This window comes from Cuculus canorus, chromosome 16, assembly GCF_017976375.1.
Source record: "Cuculus canorus isolate bCucCan1 chromosome 16, bCucCan1.pri, whole genome shotgun sequence".
NCBI lineage: Eukaryota > Metazoa > Chordata > Aves > Cuculiformes > Cuculidae > Cuculus > Cuculus canorus.
In genome coordinates, this window is record NC_071416.1 from 17153033 (window position 1) to 17179304 (window position 26272).

The following is a 26272-nucleotide window of genomic DNA, read 5'->3' on the forward strand; positions in this document are numbered from 1 at the left end:
AAGTACAGCTACTTAATACGAAGGTGACATTTCTAAAACAATTTGACCTTGAAATATGGAAATGTTCCTAGCTCAGTACTGTAATTAAAGTCTGATTAAGTTTGAGTGTATCCAGGTATACTTAATATGGCTGCAAGACGTGTTCATATAGTTCAACATAAATGCTTACGATTCAAAATTTGAGGTCACAGTTGTGTGTCTATAGTATACCCACAAATCTGAGCATGTCATTAGTTAAAAATCCCTTTTCTTCTTTTTTCCATACACCTTACTATATTTCATATTCATAGTGACCAGAGTTTAATACAGTACCTTCAGGTACTCTGCAAAATAAAGGCAGAACAGAATCAATTCCAAATTAGTTTAATTTGTCTCTATGGTACAGTCAGGTTATCTTTTACATTACAAACGTTGTCCATCTGCCGTGTGCCAATGGGTATAACAGAGATCCGCTAAAATCCACTGCACAGTACTGAAAGCTGTAACTGGAAGCTTGCATGTCACTGCTAGACTCAAATCTTAGATAGCAGGGGCAATTACATAAAAATTAAGCTAAAATGGGGGAGGAAAACACCCCAAAGATTGGGTGTTAAGATTCCTACAATAGGCAGAAAATAATTTTCTCTCATCGTGGAAGGTTTTATACAAATGGCACTTCTCAAACACTGATGTTTATCTGCAGAACTCTCCAGAACTACCACCATTAGCATAGAAATTCCATGTATTCTTAGGAAGATTTGCAGTCATTCTAGAAGTTTGTAAAAGAGGTCTGTGACTGCCAAAACCAGAAGAAGGGATACGGGATCACGTACTTCCCCTTCAAGCGTCAAAAACATTTCTAATCCAGTGGCTTCCTTGTTTGCCAATAAATGGCTAAGTAGTTGTATAGTTCCACAATGCTGGGAAGCAACTGTGTGTGGTTTTGTATAGTGCACTGGGGGAAACACCAGGATAGAGCTGTTGAATATTTTTTATTATTACTTTTTCTGAAGTGCATTGCATCTTTGGTTCCGATACAAGTAGACCAACTGAATTACCTTACATTCAATAAACCCTTGAGCTGGAGAACCATTGTTTGAACATTTGTCCACTAATGAGGTATCCAAGAAGCATCCACTATGATTTAAACAACTCAATTTCTCTTTTACCAGACTTGCAGGTCATTTTGCAATGATTTTCCTTCCATCATCTCCTTTTGTTTTCTTCATTTTGCTTTAACCTTACCTTACTCTAAGACAGCTCACTTGAATTTTTTTTCAGGGCACTTGCTAAACTGCAGAGCAAGAGCTTGATCTTATCACAGTGGATTATCCTGAAGGAGGGGCTTCCTTTCCAAAAGGACCAAAATCCCACTGAATGGAATGCCAGACAAGTTATCAGTTTCACTACCCTCCAGCAACAGGTACAGAACTCATATAATTATCTGTTTGAGTACTGAAGGCTAGATTTGTTACTCCAGAAGTTGTATTAAAAACTCAATCAAACAAACCCCAAACCCACCAGCATCATGTGTACTCGGGGCCCAAACCAGCTGTACCTAAGAAATCCCATTTCACAGTATCACAGAATGACCCGAGTTGGAAGGGATCCAAGAAGGATCATTGAGTCCAGCTCGTATCCCTGCACAGGACAACCGCACCGCTGTTCTATCACCATTGTTCCAAGGAAACTGTTCTGAACAAAGTAGTCACGTTATCGGTTAATTCAGAAAACTCTAATATTGGCAACACAGAGAATTAATAAATAAAGGCAGATCTGTGCACAGGAATATGCTACCACTCTATCCCACAACTTTAAAGACTAGCATAATTTAATCGGCCCAGGTATCTCCTCAAAGCCTGTTAGCATTAGATACTATCATACATAAGGAGGTCAGGTCATGCCATGCGTTTCCTCAATTCTAGGGTGGTGAAGAGCAAACAACATTAATATAGAAGATTAATTTCAATTCCCTTAGAAAAGCAAAGGTATTTTTTATTTTCACCCTTTTTCCTAAAGCCCTAAATAGCAGTGTTTTGTCTGGATCAATTATCATAAATTGCCCTGGACAATTAAGTCAAACAGAAGATTTACCTAGCACAATGTTCTGTTTCAAACAGAAGCAGGTAGGAATGCCTAGAAAGAAAAAGGTAATTATATGAACGTGTTTCAGCACACTCTCAAACTTCACAATTTACAGCTTGGGAATTTCCTGATTCTAAAGGACTAAATTTCCCAGCAGCTGGAGTTCTCTTCTATAGAAGTTTCTTTTTGAACTCATGAAAATTAATACAGCTAGAATATTCTGTGGCAGTCAGTTCTGTAGTTAAGTTCTACGCTATGTGAAAGTATCAGTTTTTTTATTTTTAACTCTGCTATCTGATAATAAGGAGGAGGAAAATAAATGAAATGACTGGATAGCAAAACACTTTCTTCCTGTTGATTTTCCATGACACTTGTGGTTATTTTGCATAGATCTGCCTTATATGCTCAAGCCAAAAAAAAAAAAAAAAAGAAAAAAGGCCGAGAAGTGCTGGCAAATTCTGTTTCTCATTTAAAAATTTACCTTTGATCTTAAAAAAAAAAAAAAAACACCAAAACAAAGAAAGATTAAGTCCACTATATGCTTTTTGATATGGCATAGACTAGAATTACTTATATTCAGGAGGAAGGCATAACATAGCTGTATAATGATATGGTATTGGGAATTTTGTATCTTTTTCTTTACTGCCAACTCACAACACACCACTTTTTGAACACCAGTTAGCACTGGTCTGTCATTTTGACAGAATAATTAATTCAGCAGGCCTGCTTCTCCTTGAAGTCGTACTGTAGTTACCAAATCTATATTCTTAGAGGGCAAGAGGAAAAGATTAGAGGTAAGCAAGCCACTATTATGACCTGCTCCCAGAACAAGCAGTATTAGAGATGGATGTTTTAAGAGGTTACCCAATCTTCACACAATAAGCTGTGCAGAATTGTTTTAGTCAATGTCAGTCTCATGTCTATAAGGTAATTAGCAAGCTTATCAGTTAAGTCAATAAAGGAATTCACAATAAGCAAAACAAAGAATTATCTACATAAAACCAAGCTCAAAGAACACTGAAAATTCTGTAACAAACTCAACACAGTGAAACATCTGATCTGCCACACTTGCTTTATCCAAAGCCCAAGTAAACAAACAAAAACAAGTTTGATTTAGGCTTTGACAACAAACACATTTCAGTTGTCTTATGTCTTCAGCAATGTGTCATCTTTAGGGGTAAAAAAACCTAAAAAGTCTTGGTAAGTCTTAGCAATCCCATCTCCAAGCTTGAACTTTGCATCAAATTTGTGAAGTAACATTTAGATAAGTTATCCAAAATGTAAACAAAGCAATGGCAGCAGCTTTATTTCACAATACACAGTTTATTTCCATACTTTTAATCAGTGAGAAACCAACTAAACAATACACAATTCACAATACAATCCTTTTAAAAGCTGGAAAAGATATTAAGGTTCATGTCAAGTTCAACATGCTCTATTTTTAGCTTTAGTCAAGTCCCTTCTCATTAGCAGTAATTTAATAGTTGAGAAAGGACTGGGAGTAGCTAGGAAGTCAGTTTGATATAGAAATTTATGTATTTAAAAAATAAATCTTTAGCCCAACAAATAATTCTGTTAAAGTTACTTAGATCTAACCAACTGCCATAATCCCACTGTCACGGGATACCAAATTCAGGCTTACAGATTGCTTTAGAAAGTAGTAATTAATTGCTTGCTATTATTTTTTCATAAACATTGTGTGCTTCGTAAGTTTCATTCTAAAACTTAAGACCACCAAATTCTGGGCTCTCCTTCGCTCATAGAGAAATGTAGTCTTCACGTTTATACAGTTTGACATTAATGGAACAATTCTTTTAGCACGCGTTTTTAGTAATGAAATGTAGGGCACTGCTGTAAGACCTGCAGCGGACACTTTTTAAAGCACTTCACAAGACCAAACCAACCCCAACAATCTCATTATTGACTTATTAGAAAAGAGTAGAGAGTTTACATTACAGAGAACTGGAAGGCAGACAACGCCTTTGAAAACAAGCCCAGTATTCCTGCATTTCAAGGATACTAACAAAGAGGGAAGAGGCATGAGCATCTGCTTGTCTTTAAGAGATAAACTGGTTTGGAGCAGTCTGGGATGTGTGAGCATCCATATCACATGAGAGAGAGCCTTGTTTGGAGGCTAATACTCCCTCAAGAAGTCCAGGGCATAGGTTTTCCCTAGAGATGAGCGTTAGCACTAGCAGAGAGCACGACTATTATATGCACATGGTAGGTACTGAAACCTTTTCAGATGACTGCTAGAACAGTGAATTAGTGACCATCCCCATGTTATTTTACTGCGCATAAGCAGTAACTTCCTCTGGGAGGGTTAAACTAACTTCTGCTGTGTAGTGGTTAATTGTAACTAATACAGAATTTAACATTTCCAACGTGACATTCCTTGTAGCTAGAGCAATAGGAAAAGTGTTGTGGTAAACGTTTGCCTGGAGACAGTGTGGTCACATCTGGATACATGGCAGCAAAATGAAAACAAATACGTTATCCCAAATGGAAAACAACCAAAACATCTTAATTCTAGGAGCTGTATTTTATGCTTATCTATAATTATTAAAGCATTTAAGTATTCTTTGTTTTATCTGACTCCAGATCTGTGCTTTGTCCTTCTGTTTTTCTAGCTTTTCGACAAACAAAGATAAAATCTAGGACTGCAAGCTTTGAGCACATGGAGTGAAGCAGATTCAAGATAATGCCACTTCCAGCAGACTTTGTCAAGAAATTCTTCTTGTACTTAGAATAAGGAAAATTGCTACTAAGATAGCTACCAGGGGAGAAATTTAGACTTGATTAAAAATTGAGGTAAAGAGCTTTACACCTTAAGCTTGTTCCAGACTTGCTTCAATAAAGTGTCAATAGTACAATTTTTCAGGAAACCTAGCTGCTCAGGCTGTCTTCGTAGTGTATCCTCACAAAAGGGTTAATGAAGTTTTAGTGTTAAAGCTGCTTCATCTGTTCTACAAAATGTGTTTACAATATTGTTTTATGTAACAAATCTTAATGCAAATTCCTCCAGCTATGAAATACAAGCTATAAACTAACTGATGGTGGCCAATCTTCTATTAAGAACTTAAGCAATTGCTCAATTGTGTTCCATGCCCCAGCAAGTTCTTGACAGTAATACTGAAATGCAGGAGGGCTTCCCATACAAGTGTATGGAGATAACTCGGAGCAGTTTCCAAAATCCCCAGTTCGGAGTCAGAGCCTTTAATTTAGCATGAATATGCTAAAAACACTACCTTACTATACTAAACAAGTTAGAACAAGCCACTTTTAATCTATATTCTTCTGTGCTGTTTTGTGGGTGGGGTTTTGGTTTTGTTGTACACTGACCAATCGCCCTAGATGTATCCTTCTTCCAGCTGATGCAGCTGAAGTCTTTCCAGGACTATTACTTTTTTTTTTTCCACTGTTGATGCTATGGAGCCGGTGTAACTTTAGAACAGAAACATTCCATTCCATGCACAAGTTTTTTTGTTGGCAGGGTACATTTTGTTGTTATTTTTAACAGTAACAGTGCATTAAAATCTTTTCTAAATTCATCAATCTGCAGTGAAGTGCCTTGCTGACTTTATTTGGGGAGGAAGAACAGCCTGGAAGATTTGCAAGTTTTTTATTACCCCAGAAAAAACAAGTCTAGACTGGATTGGAATTACTAAACAGCAAGGCTCTATAACAGAAGAGATTTTCAGGGGAGTATGACTATAGGAAAGTGTCCAACCTTTTGTTCAAAATATTACATTAGCAATTTGAAATAGCCTTGCTACTGCAAAGTGGCTGAGGCAATTAGTAGAGCTAAATTTGAGTGTGTTTTTGCTATAGTCAGTACCTGTACTCAGAATAAAACATTGTCACTATCTAGGATCTTAGCTCCCCTGCTTTTGTTAAAAGTTATCAACTAATTGCATCCTCAAGAAATCTCTAACAGCCGCGGAAGATCACAGTTGCTCTCATGAAAGCTCAGACAGTTCTTAAATAGGAATAATATACTGTAAAATACCATGAAAAGCACAGGTTTAAGGCTGACCCACAAGTCTAGACTGCTCACTTTCAGAAAACCCATGAGTGCACATAAAGTGAAATACAAATCTGATTTTTCTCTTAAGCAGAAAATAATTATTTCTGCTCTACAATGGTTGCTTTCAATGAAATTTTCATGAATATGCCTTAGGTAATTTTGAAGTTACCTTTTACCAGGAGCATAGCCACGATTTTAGTTTACAGTCGGGATAAACTTCCTTAGAGCTCAGAAGAAGCCCACAGAGCAGTGCAAGCAGCCAGCCATCCTGTAGTGGCAAAGCAAGGGGATTGCACCAACAGCTTCATGGTGATAAGCCTGCACCTCAGGCTCCAAGCATGTCCCTAGTAATTAGCGAAGCAGATACCAGCAGCGTGGCTCAAATTATCTCTCACTAAATACTTCCTTGTGTGCAATTTCTTAGTTGCCTGTGTAGGACTGTTTATTTTGTAGACAGGGAAGATTTGTATACACCACTATTCACATCAGGTGGAACCGACTTGTGGATCAAGCCCTGGAAACCTCTGCCCTGTGGCATAGGTGAAAATTGTTCTCTTGCTATGGCCTCACACCACACCAATGGGTACACCAGTTAAAATCTGAAGAGCCTGCTTACTTTGGAGAAAAAAATGCACCTAACATGAATGCCTCTTAAAGGCCAACCTTAATGAGGTAGAGATTTTTCTTAACCCCTTTTTGTTAACATTTTGAATGTACAACTTTTTTCCAACCTCTTACTGTGGTCTAAGCTTGCTTTACTGAGTGCAGAAGGAGACTGGATTACTAACCTGATACCCTTAACTCTGTTTTCATTCCCTCATTCAATGTACATATACCCTGTTAATCTAAAGACAGAAGTACCAGCTCACCTGTCATTTCTGCATTGTACTAGTACTACTCCAAGGATGAAGTTCCTTGGGTTCCATGGACAGCTGCTATTGAACCTGCTTGTACGAAAATTCCAGGCTATCCCAACTGCTAAGGTTCGCAAAGAGAAGACTTAAGCCTTGGTTCTGTTTAAAATAGACTTTTCCAATTCCAGTTCTAGAGGATGGCATCAAATCTAGCCCACACTACAGGAAGTGGCTCGTGGCCCACAGCTCCAGAGATGTTAACAGAAATGATTCTGAGGACAGTTCTGTAAAGGATTTCTTAGTACGAGATATAAAAGTCATGCACTGGGGAGACAACAGTGTTCCTCAAATGCACAAGCTGCATTTGGTTTTGGTCAAGGTGTGGGGAAAACCAGCTCATATGTGGTTTTGAGAGGAAGCTTGAAGAACTTGGTCTGTTCAGCCTGAAAAGCAATAGGAGGAATTAAATTGTTGTCTGAATACATTAAGTTCTCAAAACAAAAGCTTATCACTTTGCGAAAGAGGTCTGGGACATATTTAGCCTATCAACTGCTGAATCTAATGGCTGCTTCTGTTGCTATCATACTACTATTTTAGTACATGAAATGATGCAAGAGGAAAGAGCAAGTTTAAATCCAAAAAGGAAAAACAAACAATCAAAAAGCCACATAAAACACGGTAGCTATTTACTGGTTAAGAGCTATCCAAACCAGGGAAATAGCATTTTGTCATTCTAATCAAGTTTTAGTCTTGTGGATTCTATTTTATGCATGTAGTATAATACACTCTCTTGTAACCTCAGACATAAGATCAACCTCATGAACAACCCCTTCTATAGCCTTCTCTGGATCACTGTGCATTATACTGAAAATGCTGCTAAGTATATTTGATATTAACTACAGCCACAAGTATTTAGATGTAAGAATGTATCTAGCTGTCTCATAAAAGAAGCCCTTAAGAAGCTCTGAATTCTCAACTCCACATAAGTTTTCACCATCTTGTCTAAATTATCACCAGTGTAGGCAGTCATTTTTGCACCATAAACCACACACTTGGTCACCAATATCTATCCAAATTCTTCAGCTTCTACAGGTTCTTTTTTTGGTTTGGTTTTAAATAAAACAATTTTCACATTATGGATACTAGATTATTTATAATTTACATTTCAACTAAAATCTGCTCCTCAATTTTAAGAGTCTTCAACTATCTGATGGATACAGACTAATTAAATATAATCTCCTTCCTCTCAACCCAAAAATAAATTACTGCTTTGCATCTCTATTGTTGCTTTCTCAAAGCCAAATGATCATTTCCTGAATTGTTTAGTGTAGATATTTTGCTTAAGCAGCAAGCACTTCAGGCTACAACTGATGAGTGACCTTGAGACAGCTCTTAGAAGGCAGTTGCCATAGTAACACCACCACAAATGTGGTACATCCTCAGCTGACACCACCAATCTGGTGTAACAGATCCATAATAAGTACATTTATCCTGTATTAGTGTCTCAATATTTAAGGAGGAAGCGAGTAGATTATTTTTTCAGAATTGTTTCAAAAATCCCCTGTGCCGTGGCAGACTCTGGAGGCTCGTGCGCAGTACGCACTTGTGTGAATACAATAGACTAAGGCTGTACAAGTCCACAGAGTGCAAGAGTTAAAGTACCTTAAAATAACAAACTGAAAGTTGAAGCTAATCAGAGTGTTAATCCAGAGGGCAGCCCTTGGTCCAGGAAATGAGTCTGCTGAAGAAATCTTGCAATAGCACATAAATTTAAGAAAGACTGGTTTGTTGTCTTTTCTCAGGTTCTCTAATGCGAAAAAACTTCATGGAGCCCTGCTGTGTCAAACTGATTCCAAAATGGGAGCACAATGGATTATTTTTGCATGCCAGAATATTCTCAGTCTCACCTGTGCATCACCTTGAATAAACTTTCAGACCAACTTGGTACTAACCAACAGTCTTGCCCCAAAGGGGTTTTCTCTACATAGCATGCCAGAAGTCCTTGGGAGTTCTGGAAGAGGAGTGCTAGTTAACAAATGTTCAGCAGAACCATTTCTGTTTAAAGACGAAAGATTAAAGAATAGATTAAGACAGTTCATTGTAACAATTTAGCAGTCAAGCATTAAATTTCACTTCAAAACTAAACCACAGTTTCAAGATCCATCTTTTTCTTAAACTCAAACCAACAGAAAATGCCAATCAGATACATTTCATTGTTAATGTGCAAGAGATTCCATTATAGGCAAAACATTTGTGTATTCTAATTAGAAACAAGAATTAGGACTGTTCTGCCTCTGATAAATTCAACTCACTTCATGGGGTTTCCCTTATCATAAAGGAAAGCTTTTGTTGAACCTTCATACCAGCAGAAACTGTGTGCCAGCTAAGTGTTAGAGGTAGAAGTGAAGTCACATGTTAAAACAGGCTTTTGGACACTCCAGTCTAAAGAGTCTGGTCCTTACTTAATTCAGTCAGTCAAGCATCTGCCCTAAAACTTGGCTGAGGAGCTCCTGCATCCATTACTGTAACCAAAAGGTAGATAAAAAAACAGGAAGCAAGTTCCCAGAGAATACTAAGTAGATGTACAATAGGGCCCTAAAATCCAAAATCCATCAATTATTTTGGTAACTGCATGTTACAGTGCCCTTACCAAATCAAAAGGGTTCAGTTATGCTTCTTTTGGAGGTCTGGAAGCACTGTCAAGGAATCTGTCAATGCCTGTACACAGATTGCTAGGACACAGTCAATTTAGAATATAACAATTTGTCCTGCAACGTCACAGCAGCGATGAAAGTTTAGAGTGGCACATAACAGTGATAGATATCACTAGGGCAATCTACTCTGCAAGTTCAGTCAGAAACAAAGTATCACTGTTCTTAGTTCTTAACTGCACCTAGAAACCAGGAAGTCCCATACCACCTGTGAAGGACAACTAATTACAAGAGCATAGGAGAAACAAACTATAAGGAGCTTTTTACAACAAGAAGCGATATATTCTAAATCTACGGTCCTGTTAAAAATCTTTCAACCCTAGACCAAATAGCACAGGGTTGCTCATGGTCTGCATCTCTACAGAAGTGATCCATTTGATAGATTCATTTACTCCAAAATAGAATTACTGCAATACTTACCCATTTCAGTAGGTTATTCTGCCCATCAACATGTATATGCACTACATTACAGTAACAAAACCACATTAAATGTCTGCAGGTTTCTCAACATCAGTTTCCAGAACAGCACTCAATGTATCTACTGAGTCACTATTGACTGTAGTGAAGTTACTTTCCCCATGCAGATACAACAGGTAATGAAAATAATACATAACTACTAACTCCAACAATTTTTTCTAGATACAGCCCCAGGGTAGACAAAGGGAACTCCATCCAGTTAAAATTTTGACTGTGATTGCTTTAGTTCCAGCCCACCCCTTCGCACTGATACCAATGTTCCTGCAACTCATCGTAAGCTGACAGCCAGAAGGCATCTGGGTGGTTTGGTTTGGCTTTGGAGTATAGGTTTTTTTGTTTGCTGACTGCAAGGACCTCAGTTCCAGAAAAAGAGGAGGAGCGGTACCCAGAAAGCAATCACAATAGCCCTGACTTTGCTTAAGAGATGAGGAAGTGTACCATGCTGTCTTGGAAAGAGAACATTCCACAGGAATGCAATTAAGGAGTTCTGGGTTTATATTTTGAATTATTAGTGAAAAGAAGTCAGTTTGTTGTGATGTTGCTTGCTTTTTGCACAATACACCACCTTAGCTCCCACCCCAGCATTTAAGCAAATAAACCTCAACCCATTATACAAAGGCTTCTTTAGTCTCTAACCCAAAAGAGCATAAGTCAACAATACATATCTGTAGTGACAGAAAGACAAGGCACACTCAAAGTACAGAGTCCTCTAGATCTTGGAGAAAGGTCAGGGAGCCTTTTGGTAAACAAGAACAACTTAAGTAGAAAAGAGCTTCAAGGTAGACAAATGAGGTTGAACCTGTAGATGCCTTCAGTTTGATTTTAAGCAATGTATCTGAAGCTACAATAATTTTATAAACAACCACTAAATAGATTTTGAAGTTAACCATTTTACAAAAGAATATGATTAGAAAAGGATATGTTTCCTTATGTCTGTCTTCCTTTAGTATATCAAAGATACAACAATTAAGTTTTCTAGTTTGGCAGCATACAGTCATCATACAGCAAGAAAAGATGGATTGTCACCTGGCAGTGATCGTCTCTTCACATTTAGCACAAAGCATAAAACAAGAAACCACAAGCAAGACCTGTAGAATCGATAGCTGATCACCAACACGAGAGTGGTTTACGCCCGTTCTTACAAATGAGATCTTTATTTCTTGACAATTCATTTTAAGAGAGCATTTGCTCACCAAGTAGCTTGAAGTTTTAGTCAGAACAAGACTTCTAACTGAAATTCCAGCAATATAAGCATGCCTGCATGTTATTAAAGGAAATAGTGGAAAATTTTGCAGGCTGACATCCAGAATGTCTGCGGTTCCTTTTCATATTTCTCTCTCTTCTTGCAAAGCAGTTATTAGACCAGAACTTCAAAACTTTTTATCTTTTTTTTTTTCTTTCTTTTTTTTTTTTTTTTTTTTGGTGAAGCCTGGAAATTTCCACTGCTTTAAAAGATTTTTAAGAAGCTTTCTTAAATGTACAGGTCAAACGTTACACTTCTGCCTAGACAGAACCTTTAGTTTAAGCAAAATTTCACTGATACAAAGCAGTGCTAAGATGAGGGAAGTAAAAAAACTTGCTCAGATACCAAAAGCATTGCATGGCCAATCTGAAATATTGTGCTACATATTCATCCCTTAATAGAGGTTATTTGAAGTCCAGCGACAAAGAAACAGGTAAAAGACGACAGAGTAGTTCAAGATAAAGGTACCTTGTAGCTGTACATTTGAACAAAAAATACAGTGGATGACAGTGCAAGCTATTGTGTCCATATCAAGTGATGGCTCTCCCCGAGTTTCCTCAAATCTCCCCTCATTACCTCTCACTGAATCCCACTTGTCATTCCCAGTCCCTTCTTATGATCTCTAACACAGCCAATACAAGTCTGGCAGGATCACTGGCACTGGTTCTACACCTCACCTCTACAAGTCTTGTTTATGAGCTTCGATCATACATCAGCAGAGGATTACGAGCTTCAACAGAACAACAGAAGTATGTGTCAGAGAGAAGTATGCAAAAGCTACTCCAGCCAGTGTAGATGGGGTTTTTTTTCAGTTTTCTGTGCACTGATCTAAAGAAGTGCCTTCCTCTTAAGAGGGGATCAAAAGGACATTCTAGGGTAACAGAGGTGCTGGTTTTGTTCCATTTTAATCAAGAGAACAATTTGCAGATAAAGCAGTCTTGCTATTTTTGCCTTTAGCGCAATCTATGACTAGATAAACAGTTCAGATACTGAAGGTGCAAGACAAGCCATAATTCCCTATTTCTGTTTAAACCTCTTTAGCCCCAACTTTGGGGGAAAGTGGGAGGTATTACAGTGGAAGAAGCCTGGAAAGTTTACCGTCAAAAATGAAGTTGCAAATTTTCATTTTAAATCATCTTCTTAAGATTTAAGCTGCTAAGACTGGAGAATCACTGTGAATAAGAGAAAGAAATTACTTTTTGAACCTTTACTACTTCTTCCATAAGCTTCCAAGAAACAATACTGCACTTCCACATACTGATTGATTGTGTGTGCACGTGTTCCCACTCGACGGTTGTATGAAAAGCTTTAGAAAAAGTCTACCCAACTAGACTACATAAACTGCTACCCACTCACACGCTAAGAGCAGCGAAAAGCATGCAGCACAGAAGCTTCCTTTTTCCTGCGACTCAGGAGCCTCAGGAGAATGTGACAAAACCGGCAACATTAAGATGCTAATACACTCCATAGGGTGATAAGGGAGGTGTTAGAATTACAATTGGAGTGTACAAGGCAAAACTAGGGGAATGCTGCCTTTGCTTTAGGTTTTACTTCTTCAGACTGGTGCAGAAGGAACACAAAATAGCCCTCTCGATTGACTGACTGAACAGTGAGAAGTTCAGAGTAGAGAACACGTTTCATTAACATTTTTTTACCGCAAATTGCTTACTCTGCCTTCTACTTAACCCCTCCATTAAAAGATACTGCAGCAAAAGCCACCCAACTCACTGCCTGCTCTGCTACCTGTTCTATCAGGTCAGCATGTTTCAGTGAGGCACAGCATTTTTTTTATTAGATATAAGGTAACCATAGAGAAAATAAAGTACTTTGAGCAACACAACAAAATTGTTACATTTTCTATTCTTAGGTGTGCATGTACAACAACTTCTAACTGCATTTTATTAGACTTCCCAGAATGATTTCCTCCAAGTCATGCTAACTAAGGAAGCATTTGAAAGACACTTATTATTTCCAGGATCATTCATGTAAGGATTAACCAGAAGCTGACTGATGTAATTCAATTTGAGCAAGTCTGTTTATAAGTGATTTTATAACCAAACTTTTGACGCTGAATCAGCACTGGAAGTTGGATTTGACTTCACACCATTATCTAGATGTAAGTTACCCAGCTCAACAATATTTGGCCAAAAGGAACTAATTAAAAAAAAAATTAAACCCATACAGTCTAGAAAGGTTCATTTCTAGACCTACAGCAATATTTAAGAGTCTTTTAAAGATAAGAGGTCTAAAGAAAAAAGTGAACTACTACTTATGCAAGCCAAGAAAGCAGCTCATCTGTCTGTATACCAGAGATTTTGTAACTTCAAAATCTTGTGAGGACATTTCAGCAATTTATATACAAAGTTAACAGTAGAATAACACCTTTCCAGTTTACTAATCCCTTGCCAATGGAAGGGAGAAATAGCTGCTTAGTCTTATGCTACAACACTTCATGCCTTGGACTCTAGCTAGAGCTCAGAGCAGTACCAGACCTGCCCAAGACTTAAAAACCAAAAGTTTAGAGGCTTTCAGATGAACAAAATGGAGAAAAAAAAATTTACATCATTACTGTAAGCTTCCATTTCTTAGTCATACTTTGGCAGATCGAATCTCAGAAACAGTCCCATTATTTTTCACACTTCTTCCCAAGATTATGCTCCTGTTCTTTTAAGTCTTAAAAAGATGAGTCTCCAAAACAGTGCATAAGAGTACTACAACAGTAGTTCTGTGGTATCTGGTGCTAGTGAACCAGCTTTGGGTTGTCCTTGTGTAACAAGTATGTCTATTTACCTGATCCCTTTGTGCGGTTCAGGAAAGCATGGGACAAGAAGTAGTCTACTTGATTTTACCATGCAGCCAGTCCATTGCTAACAGACTTCAATATAGCAACATCTGGTAGACTGGGAACAGCAAGTTATAGCTTTAAATATATATACACACACACACACACACACACACTAATTCTTAAGTTTGTCACAACAGTTATGAAAGTTCAGGGTTCCAGAAAAGCAAGAGTTTCAAACATCCACGCAGGTTTTAACAGAATCAAGACCTGGGGGGTTGAGGGGTGTTGCTTGTTTTTTAAATCTCCCCCAGCTCCTCCACAGGGACTTGATGTTGCATGACTTACTATAATATAAAAGCCTAGAGGGAAAAAGCACAATTTGTATTTTAATGCACTACCTGAAACCATTGAGTTAAAGCTATGATAGAGCCAACATACTTAACATATAGCTTCCATTGTGAAGTTCAAAATTACCTGTTAATGAGTATAGAGAAGGAAGGACATACACCACATCTATGTTCATATAAAGGTAACCTCCTCTTTCCTCCGAGAAAACAGTAATTTAATACAGCATCATGATCTCATCACAACTACACCTGCAACTTGGTTCAGGAACAGGAAGAAAGATGCTTCCTTACACACAACAGCAACAAGGCTGCCTAGCTTGCCATCAACTATAGAGATAAAGGGGTGTTCTAATACACCTGGAAGGGCAATACTTGAATCAACAGCTTTGCTACAGTTGCCTTAGGAAAAAAAGGGTACTGTGTTACAGTCCTGTTGCACAAATGACCCAAACCCTCGCACTGACAAGAAACACTTAACATTAAGTAACTGGGTGAGCTTTCTAAGTCTTTGACAATGGTTTTGGACACGCAGGCAGATCTGCTTTATTCTATACTGGTACACTGAAAGTGGCAGGCAAACGCCTAATCTGCCATTGTTTTCTTCAGCAAAGACAACTGGCAAATAGTCTCTAGTCAACAGATTTTGACTTGCTTTTTGCTAGTCTGGGAGGTTTCTTTTAGAATCACTTTTTCTTCCCTTTCCCACATTCCCCAACTACTCTTCTGCGTGTATTTCTAACTATAGTAAAAGCCAGGTTAAAGATGTTAGAAAGGATTCCCATTAGAAATAATTTAAGAAGTAACTGTATTTGTTGAAGGGAACACAATCCATTCTTAATTCTTTGATATTTTTAGTGCCGTTCAAAAGCATGTTTGTATGGCCTAATGATAAAATAATCCAGAAAAATTATTTTTTACCATTTGTGTTTGCTGAGAGAAAGCTACTGGAATCACAAAAGACAGCGCATCTTGTTCTATTCCACCTCACCTAAAAGTTCACAAGAAAAAGTACACGCACAGCCCTGTGAAAGTTCTAGGCAAACAAAGACAGTTGTGAAGAGCAAGTTTCATCCATACATTAACTAGCCTAACAGACTGAGACCAGAGAGCAAAAAGGTACTTCTACCTTCTCTTTCTGCCCCATTCAGCTCAGTCCCCTTCCTACCACTGCCGAGGAGGAGAAAAAAAGTGTAACACTACAACAACCTACATGAAACGTGTTATAGTGATAATATTTTTAGCCATGCAATCCATTTCAGTGCTGCTTTTAAAAAAGCAGACAACTCATTTTCTTACTTCCATGCAGCAAAGAACAGGAGGAAAAGAATCTTCATAACTCGGAAGTCGCATACAGAATATTCCATGCAACTATACGTACAAACCTACCTCAAAAATGTGCCTCTAAAAGGCCCTCTGGGTATACCTGCGATACTAGGCTATCTCGTTCCATGGCTGTGGCACATCTTGACATGCATGAAAGTGTGGAAACAGGAAAAAGTTCAGGCTTTGTGACAAAACTGCAGGCTCAGGCGAGGCTAATGCAGGTGCTGGTCATCATGGCTAGCACTATAAACAGATACATCGTTCTGCAGCCTTCCTCTTCTCCCTCCTCCCCCATTTTCAGGTGCACCTAATAAATCAGGGCAAGATTGCTGTGTAACTTAGCCACATGTGCAACAACTTTGATGAAAAATTGCTTGCCCTGACCTAATAATTATCTTTTACAAAGAACTTTCACTGTATTTTCAGGTTTCTATAAAGATCTCTACAATAAAATCCAGTTATGATGGTTTCAGACTTCAAGCGTCAAGTCGTGACACTACTATTGTTTGTAGTCTTCAAATAAAGAACTTAACTTGATAGTAAGAAAGCCTTTAAAAATAAAATTTCCAATAAAGCAATGATCCATAACCTAACAAAGACTGTTTGGCAAGCAATTTAACTACACCTGAACTGAATAGGCTTACATTTAACAGTGAAGGTGGCAAAGTGGTGGCAGGTAGGGAAAAAACCAAAACCAAACCAAAGAAACAAACTCCATACGCACACAATGCACAGCAAGACAGAGAATGCTTAAAGGTAGACAGATACCTGTAGAGCTGACCTTATCACCTCCATTCTTCTAATATGCTGCAAAAGCAGTCACAACCTCAGAAGCAAGCGACTTACATCATACCCCAAGCTTATCAGCAGCAGCAACAAGCCTGACTTTCCAGGGTATTAGCAAAACGAGCAGTAAAATCAATGGTAGCCCACTTGCTGTCCTCTCCCTCTCACTTAGATAGCATGCTGTCTGAAGCAACTGCCTTGTCCTTAGCTCTGTACAGTGTGAGAAATAGGGCTGGCTCTAGAGAATGAAAAGGAAAAATTGGCATCTACACCTAAAGGCATAAAACCTCACCAACAACAATTCCATACCGTGCACACAAAAGACTGAAAATCCCTCATGAGAATGAGTTTGGAGGCAATTTCATTTTCTTCTACTTCAAAGCCAATCAGCTTATGGATAACTCAACTAAAAGTCACCAATTACATTAAAAGTATTTTTAAAGTAAGAAGGTCCATCTGCAGCATACCTCCCATTTAAATGGATGAAAAAGGATTTCATGTACCTTCTCTTAACTAAACGTAGCATATAAAATCAAAGTGGAAATATATTCCACAGCAGACTTAAATCAGTAGCCATTAAACTATTTCACAATTGCCTTGTCCCTAATACACTACATCTAGAAACATCAACAGATCTAGCTGGAGAAAAAAGCACAGGGGCATGCTGCCCCAGCATTCAGGTTTAGATATTCTTCGTCACCCACTCATATCCTCGGCATAAATGATACCAATTCTCCGCTCCCTCTCCCCTCCATTTTTTAGTATAAAAACAAGGTGGAAGAATGTTTAAGGTATTTCTAAATACTCAATGAAAAAGCTTCCATGAACATAATGAAGAATATCCTGTATCATACAGCCATTCCAGATCACCTCTTTCACAGAGGCTCATTTAAATGCAGGAGTTGAAGCAACCTCCAGTGTCAGACTGTAGTGTCCAATATCATTTTATATGCTACCAATGGCTTGATTTTGCAGACAATATAACCAAGACACCCTTTCTTTCTCAGAATCCTTTAAAAAAAAATACCACACCACCCTTTTCAACGCAATTATAACACAGAAATTAATCTTAAAGGCTTTGAGTAGGATTTCTTGTCCATTATTAATGAAAAAAGAAAGCCCACGATCAAAAGATAATGTTCTATTGTAAAACAGATTTCCTTCTCCTTCTTACTCTGCATTTTGTCTCAACTATACATTATTCTCAGTGATGCTATGCAAGAAATCGATAAGCAGACAATGCAAACATCCAGGTTAATAAATCCAAATCCAGGATGAACAGGGGTTTCAGGTGAAGAATTAAAAAAACCAAATCCCACACAACTCATATGCCAAATAAAAGCAGACTGAAACCAGCATGCTGTCATCTGGAAAGGTACTTAAAGCAAGGTTGAATACTGGGTTTATTCTGTCTGCTATCACTTCCAATGTCCCCCAACCTCTCTTCATATCACAGCAGTAAATCCATTGGTATCAATAATAATAAAAAAATAGTAGTGACAGAGTTGAATGAAATTCTGAACTACAAACAGTTAAACAGCCCATTACAATAACTGCTAACAGCAAATACAATTACTGTATGTTATCATGCACACTCTAGAAGGAAAAAAAAAAAATATCAAACACAAAAAAACACCCACAACCCGCAACTCTGTCCGTTTCCTCTAAACCCAAGCTCTTGTGCTCCAGCTTTCACTCAGATACTATTTGTTACCACGCAGCTACCTTGTATTTATATTTAGAACACACACATCTTTATCTCGGTGCAGCAGCTTATCGTTGACCGAAATATTTAATGAGACAATATTTATTTTTATAATAGTAACGATAGAATGGTTAGCTTATTTTAGGTGTCCGTTCTAACTGTACTACAGACAGCTAGACATCACTGGCTCTCAACCTCCAGATTTATTTTAGTTTTGTGATATTATTCCAGAAAGAATCCAAAGTATTTTACGATAACTTTCAAATAAAAGGTTTAAAGACTGAATCAGATTTTTTTTTCCCTAACAGGTTAAAGAGGAAGGGGAGACTGCCCGAATAAGAGATGGATTTAAAACTGCATTCACAGGTTAAGCTGACAGAGCGAAGAGCTGCTCTTTTAAGAGAAAACCTGACCACGCTAAAGAGTCGGAGCAGAAACCACAAACAGAACCAACTTTAGAACCAAACAAAGAGGACTCTGGGAATTCTCTCAACCTCAGGCACCATCCTCACCCACAGTCACCCCATTTAAACCCCAGAATCATCGACACCTACACTGGAACGTGACACCAGGGAAAGAAGAAAGAAAATCCTCATCTCCACTCCTCACGAGCCCGGTTTCATCGCAGCCACGGGGCAGAGAGGGATGAAAGGGACGGAGATCCGCCTGGTCGGAGCGGTATTTGGCGCCCGGGAGAGAGAACGCGGCGCCAGACGCGCCCGCTCCGAAACTCACCGCGGGCGGAGGGCGAGCAGGGGGAGGGGGAGGGGGAGGAGGCAGCCGCGGGTCCGGCCCCGCCTCGGCCCGGGGGGAGGACACAGCCGGAGCCATCCCGGACGCCGGCGCTCCTCGATAACTGCGGCCGAAGTTACAATGGCCGGGATGCGGCGAAGGCGCTCGCACACCGCCCCCAGCCCCGGCGACGGCCTGCCCGCCCTCCCCATCCCGGTCCCACCCCAGAAGCGGGTGAACGAGAACTCTCCTCCCTCCCAACCCCACTCACCTGGGAAAGGAGCCAAAGTTCAGCTGCGTCTCCTTCGTCTCCCTCACACTCAGCCCCTCGCCGCCATTTTCCTCTCTGCCCAGATTTAAATAGGAACCAGGCGAGCCGAGCAGAGCCACGGGGGGCGCGGGGCATTGTGGGACCTGTAGTCGGCCCTCCGCAGCGAGACGTTATGGGACTTGTAGTCCAGTCCCCGCCGCAAGTCACTGTGGGGCCTGTAGTCCGCTCCCATCACGGAGCACTGTGGGACCTGTAGTCCGGCCCGCCGCCGCGGGGCACTGTGGGACCTGTAGTCCGGCCCGCCGCCGCGGGGCATCACGGTACTTATAGTCCAGCTCCGCCCCGGCAGTGTGATGTCTGTTCTTTGACAATTCCACTTCTTCCATTGCAGATAATCTTTTCCTGCAAGCTGCTCTCTTCTTCTAGAGCATTTATCAGGCCAAGACCAAACGAGGCATGCAGGGAGGAACAGGTTAATGAAGGTCAGCGGTAACACTGCTATTTAGTTATGGGTTTTTTTTATTTGGGCAAACCGCACATTATTAGTATTTCTTCAGTTTAAACCGTAAGGTCTCAAATTATACTTACATTGCATCTATGACACCTTGGACTCAAGACTGATACAGAATTTCCCGTGTCAGAGTCTAAATATTGTATATCTTTATTTCCCTTGTAACCTTTGGTTTCTGTTACAGCAGTTATACACAGATTACGTCAGTTAGCTCTGGCTTTATATAATGAAGGGTATGGTATAAAGAGCTTTCATTTTTCGTTGATGTTAATTTTTGTAGGGTATCGCCTAAGACCCCTCCCAATTTCTGTACTTGTCTTAAAAACTGATCATAGCGTTGTAAGCAGCTGCAGAACCACAACATCTAACATCTCTATCTATTTGCTCCACCTGCTGGTGCGTATTCCTTTCAAAGCAGTCTGAAGCCTAAATGTCTTTAAAAATTCGCTAAAGGTGTACACAAGACATACTTGCCTTTAAGATGGATTTATTTACCATACTAATTAAATCCAACCTGATCCCGAAATTTTCTCAGTCAAAAAAGGCCAACAGAAGAACAGACTAAGGGAAACATGACCCATAGCTCACTTTTTGGACACTGGCATTCATTTTTCTTGTGACAATAACACAGTCAGACATCATTTTCCATCATCTGTTATTCTTCTCTGAAAATGTCTTCTCTTCCGTATGAGCATTTTTCTACGTAACTGATTTGTATCCTGAATTTTCCAGTTTCTGTTTGGGCAATTAGTGCCAGAGAAACGTCCCATTTCTTCAGCGCATTTAATTGTTCTCTGCTCAGAGACAGAAAAAAACCCCACTGCAATCAACAAGCACTCTTTATAAAAAGTTTTACAAGAGCTTAGATTTCTTTCCATTCCATCTATTGATGAGATTTAAAAAAAAAAATAAAATTGGTTTTGAAGTGCTTTGCAAGGAAATAGTAACAATATCCCCATAAGAAACACCAAAACCAAACACATGGCTTCTAGGCTATGATATTTGCCAATAATACTCTGGGACAGAAGTAGCTTTACCGTCCTTTCCTCCCTTCCCAAATTAGAAGCAGACAACACAAAAGAAAACAATCCACTCTGCTCCCCCAAACCTAAAATTCTCCCCCTCAAAACCCATTATATTGGATCTTTTTTATATTCATAAATATAATTTATATTCATAAAGAAATTTTATTTTTGTGTTCTCTGGTCGGACTAGGTTAAGCAGAACTAAGGTTTGTCACACTACCACTTTACATACCTGTAAAGTAATTACACTGTGAAATTTGCAGGAAAAGTGTTTAAAATAAATCAAAACAGACATTTTGTTGCAGTTTTCTGAGGCATGTTCATAATAACAAGCCTAGAATTAATTTAATACATTTGGTGTTACTGTCAGTATATATCAAAATATTTAATATACAATGATTTTCAGTAAAAAAACCCTCTGATATAAGGAGATTCTTACATCAAATATATGTGTACATGGAATACAATAGCTGTATTTGCATTGTATTTCTAAAAGAATAAATAAAATAAACTATCTTTAAAGGAAAAAGTCAAGCTTCGTTCAAATGGCCGTCATGAGCGTCATGCAATAGAAGTATTTAAGAGTGGAATAAGTTTACTCAAGTGGCAGTATTACTGACATGCTTTCTGCTAATAGCGACAAATCCCTCCCCCCCGCAACTAACATTCAAAATTGTGTAGTTTTACGTGCCTCGAACTGGATATTGGCACCTAAACCACTGTCTGGATTCACTTTCGAAAGCCTGATAACCTAGGTTTGCACAAATTGCATCTCCTGTTGCAGTATACATCAAAATAATTGTCTCTGGTGCAGCATGCTAAGAAATAGTTGAAGGCTAAGCATGTCTCACCCAAACTGCTCAGAAGATTATATTTTTAATCAAATGAGGCACTCATTATTGTACAAGTTTATTAAAAAATTAGCAAAGGTATTCAGTCCCATCGTAAACATTTCCAGTAGAAACTTACAGGCTTACATGAATCCATGCAATATTCCTACAATCCGTTTGCACAGGGAGAAAGTTCTGGCAATAAGAAAGCGAGTTAATTAAACATCCAACATTGAGAAACCAGCCTCAGTGCTTACAAAAAAAAAAAACATTAATCCTTATATAACATAACCGGATCAGAATCAGATCCAAATAAAGTATTCACATAAGAAGCAAATTAATGCCTTCATAGACATAAGACCCTTCAGTCAGACTAAAATAAATAATTATCTACAGGTCAAAGAAAGAAAGAAAAAAGCCTTTAGGTTATGCTAAGTGAAACATTCATTGCAATATTGTTTGAGAATCTCTGTTGAACATCATCTGAGCAGACTCAGAAGTTTAAAACGTGTAAGTTATAAATTAAACCAAACAAACAACAGTTGATTTAAAAAAAACAGTCCAGAATGTGATTGCAAGCATGAAATCCCAGCTATTTAGAAATAGTTGGAAGTTTTGTCCTTTATTTCAAAAGGGCTAAGATGATATTGCAGATTAATTGGCAGCTTTTCCTCCCTCCCACCTCTGCCCCACACGAGACAACACAATCCACTGCGAAATCCAACAGGCAGTCTGGCATTTAACAAACGCACATAATTTGCATCTTCAGTAAAAAACAGTCTCACCTTTATACTGAAAGAAGATCAGTGATGTCCCGTCAGAATTTGCCCTCTCTCTAAATCTGTAATTTTTAAAGAAAAATCAGGTACAGAACATTTCTGCTCTTTTGCCAGGCTACTTCAGATATACCACTTACTCCACAAAAGATGAATAAAGACAAAAATCTTAGGGAGGGAAGAGGGGGGAAACAAGACAGACGCAGTGAGATCTTTTTGGTATATAATTTTGATTTTATAAAAAACAAATGAATGGACAGATAACTTACATGTAGAGAGCCTTCTGAAGTTCAAACTGATTCATCTGCTTTTATAATTAAGCTAAGGGAAATCTGGAGACACTTACTGCGATAAGGTGGATCAAGGACGATTTTGTCATAAATGCAGGTTATTTAAAAAATATAACCTGAGCGTGTTCATTGAAATAATAGGACACCTAAATCATAGCTCTGCAGTGTCAGTTTTCTAAGCCACAGTCTTCTGTCAAACGTTGTCTTCTGATACTAGCTTGTATCTCATACGTGTTTTGATTTTCTTATTCTTGGCAATGCTTCATCTTCTAATGCTGCTGCTCCATTGACACAGTTATCTGTAAGTGTAAATTAAAGTACAGTAAACAAACACAATTTTGCTTCGCACGATAAGGATATAGAAATTAGATCAGGAATCTTAAATATACATATAAAGCTTCAGCTGAAATTAACTTAGAGTTAGGTACTTAAAATGTTAAACAACCCTGATTATACAAAGTTGACATGAACAGGACACAGACAGAAGTTGCTTCTAAGTCTAGTGTCCTACCTCCAGGAGCAACAGGTGCTTTATGAGGAGTATTGATTTAAAATCTTTCATGAGACAAACGATAGTTTGAAGCCCATTGTTGTGTACATATAAACTGTTCCCTTTTCTCTCCCTCCATAATACGCAGCACTTTGAGTAGCTCTGAAAGTTAGGAATTGCATTGCAAATTAGGAATTTGTCATTTTTTCGCTTGTTCCGTGTTTGCAGAATCTTTCTGCAACTCTGCTGTAAGAAATTCAGAATAATTCCTAAGCTCTCTTCATAGTGCAAACTGACCATTCTAGTATTTTGAATAACTACTATTTAACTAAATATTAATCAATGTTTTTTCATATCTCACATCTTAGGAAAACCAGAGAAGAGAGAGCAGCAATCTGAGGAGAGTGAGGGCAGGGGTTTCCCAGAGAGAGAGCAGGAGGTGGCAAAGAGACCCGAGGAGGGAAGGCACCAGGAGTACCCGAGCTGGGGCAGGACAGAGACGGGAAACTTGCCGTTCCCTGAAAACACACGAGACATGAAGAGGAGGGTGTCTGACAGGGCATCCATACGAGAAGGAGTTACTATTACAAAAAGCTGCATATTTAAGCTAGAGTTAAGTTTCATTGTGTTCTTTGAAAGTCAGACAGAATGTCCCTCTGATAACGTTTTCTTTCAAACAGTGTTTTTCCAGACACTGTTCATTCTTTGAAGATGACAACGTCTCGTGTTCAGCGTGACCTGTGCTGAACAGACCCACCTGCTCTGGAACCACCTCTGTGTGCGGTTTCTCTGCCTCAAAGGCAAAGCCAAGCGAAGAGCTGGAGCCAGCTCCAAATGAGCCAGCGTTCTGGCTGTCGGGAAGTTCATAGTAACGTTAACTTATCCTTGGAAAGTAACAGAATATGCATAAGGTTTCAGAGAAAATGTACAACTACGCGTGCAAGGAGGGAACGTTGTGCCCCAGCGCCGCCCCGCCGCGCCCCGCCCCCTCCCGCCGCCCGGGGCTGACCACGGGGGTTTGCTTTCTAAAACTCCCAAACGCGTCCTACAGAGATTTGTTTGCGGGCATTTTCAGCATCAGCAGTACCGGGCAGAGGAACAGGGACAGAGGAGGGAAACGCAGACGGAGCCGGAGGGACGGGAGCCGGAGGGCTGCCTGGCGAGGCCGAGGCGAAGGGGAGGATGCCCCGGGGAGGGAACGGGGAGCCGGCGGGGAGGGAAGGGACGCGTGGGGCGCCACAACCGCTACCTCGACCAGGATCCCCGCGGCCGGGCCGGACGCGCACCCGCGCGGTCCCCGTGACGCGGCCCCGGCTCAGCGCCGCCGCGCTCCCAGCTCCCCGCGGAGCCCCACGGCCCCGATCTCGCCCAATCCCGAGGGCGGGGGGCGGGGTTTGGTTCGCGCCCCGCTGTGAGTGACGCTGAGCTCGTCCAATCGCCGCCGGGCGGGCCGGTACGGGGCGGTTCGAACGGCGATCCCGTCCGGTGTTCAGCGTGGTCTGTGCCGAGCAGGTGTGGGTACGAACAGAGAGGATGTGGAGCTGTTGGAGCGGGGCCAGAGGGGCCTACGGGGGTGATGAGAGGGACCGGAGCGGCTCCCGTACCGCCACAGGCTGAGGGAGTTGGGGTTGTTCAGCCCCGAGAGGAGAAGGGTCCGAGGAGACCTTAGAGCGACATTCCAGTGCCTGAAGGGGCTGCGGGAAAGCTGGAGAGGGGCTGTTCACAGAGGCGTGTGGGGATGGGGGTGAACTGGAGAGGGGCGGATTTAGACTACACATAAGGAGGAATTTCTTCACTATGAGAGTGGTGAGGCACTGGAGTTTCCCAGGGAAGCTGTGGCTGCCCCATCCCTGGAGGTGTTCCAGGCCAGGTTGGATGGGCTTTGGGCAGCCTGAGCCAGGGGGAGGTGTCCCTGCCCGTGGCAGCGGGTGGAACTGGATGGTCCCTTCCAACCCAAACTATTCTATGATTCTCCGTGTCTTCTCCTGTACTCACCTCCGTTTGCAGTGTTTCCCTGTCTCTAATACAAGGTCAGGCAAAGAGCTGGGGCCGGATCCAAGTTAGCAAGAGTTTTGACTGTAGTGAAGTTCATAATAACTTTAAAAGTAGTCCTTGAGAAGTAACTGAATATGCATAAGATTTCAGGGAAAATTTATACATATGCATCTAAATGAGAACTGTATCCTTGTCTCGCTGCACACGAGTGATGGAGTTCGCTCTGGCGTTGCCCATTCGCTTTCTAAAGCCGCAAAACAAGTCGTAAGAGTTTTGCCCCGCGGCAGCCGAGCTGTGGTCCCCTCCGCAGCCCAGCAGCGCCTCAGGAAGGGAAGAGCTGCTGACAACCCCTCCTTTGCTTTTATTCCCGTTCAAACGGAATTCAGAGCGCTGTGAAGTCCTAAAAGTGGGGCTCTTTGGCTGTAGCCGCGGCTCGGGGGGGCCGTACCGAAGCGTTAAAGCCTCAGGGCAGGGGGCGGAAATCCCAGTCGCCTCAGGGCCTCAGCTGGAGGGGTTAAGGGATGGGGGACCCGCATCCAGCCGCTAAAACAGCTCAGCTGAGCAGCGGTTCTGCTGCCCGGTGGTTATTGAATAGTTGCCGCTCTTTACCGCGCCCGAAGGCGCTCCCTGTTAGTGTCCGCTTGGCTGTGCCCATCGCGCCTTTCCCCACCCTCTCCTCGGGTTTCAGGGTGATGTATTTAAAAACTACGTTAAAGTTGAAATTAAGAATTGCTACAGAGCACAGACCCTTCTTGGGACGTTCATCCGGGAAAGAGCTGCCACGCGCTGCTGGAAGGTGGAATGCAAAATAAAATACCTGTAGTAAGTTATTTACTAATTATGACTATTATTTTTTTTTAATGAAAAGGAAACAATAAAATTGAAGTAACTTCATCATTGTTTAGCACAGTTCCTCTTTTTTAAAGGTACAAAAATAATCCTGACTGAGAATTAACTGTGCTTCAAAACAGTTTCATTTCTTACTGGAATATGTTAGAGAAAGTGGCAAGTAATGCTGAATAGGAACCAA

At 40.3% G+C, this 26272-nt stretch overlaps 1 protein-coding gene and 1 long non-coding RNA gene across 19 annotated transcripts in view; both read right to left on the reverse strand.

Annotated features, from left to right (window-relative positions):
• NCOA3 (nuclear receptor coactivator 3) overlaps positions 1 to 19445 on the reverse strand; it is a 79966-nt gene extending 60521 nt beyond the window's left edge. For 15 of the 16 annotated variants that reach the window (XR_008452650.1, XR_008452652.1, XR_008452654.1 and 12 more), the window contains exon 1: positions 19326 to 19445. The gene's annotated coding sequence lies outside the window, so the exon portion shown is untranslated. Of the gene's footprint in view, positions 1 to 18876; positions 19071 to 19325 lie in introns of those variants that run through there. The other variant, XM_054081796.1, reaches the window with a different exon arrangement.
• Positions 19446 to 19842: 397 nt separating this feature from the next.
• LOC128853831 (uncharacterized) lies at positions 19843 to 24651 on the reverse strand. Of its 3 annotated transcripts, none has more exons than XR_008452632.1 (6): positions 24497 to 24637; positions 23269 to 23409; positions 22814 to 23056; positions 22477 to 22532; positions 21831 to 21886; positions 19843 to 20630 (listed from the first exon to the last, which is right to left on the reverse strand). It is a non-coding gene; the product is annotated as an uncharacterized LOC128853831 (long non-coding RNA). The 3 variants fall into 3 exon arrangements; XR_008452633.1 differs by lacking the exon at positions 23269 to 23409 and adding an exon at positions 23609 to 23765 and having other exon boundaries at positions 24497 to 24631; XR_008452631.1 differs by lacking the exon at positions 23269 to 23409 and having other exon boundaries at positions 24497 to 24651.
• Between the last annotated feature and the right edge of the window lie 1621 nt (positions 24652 to 26272).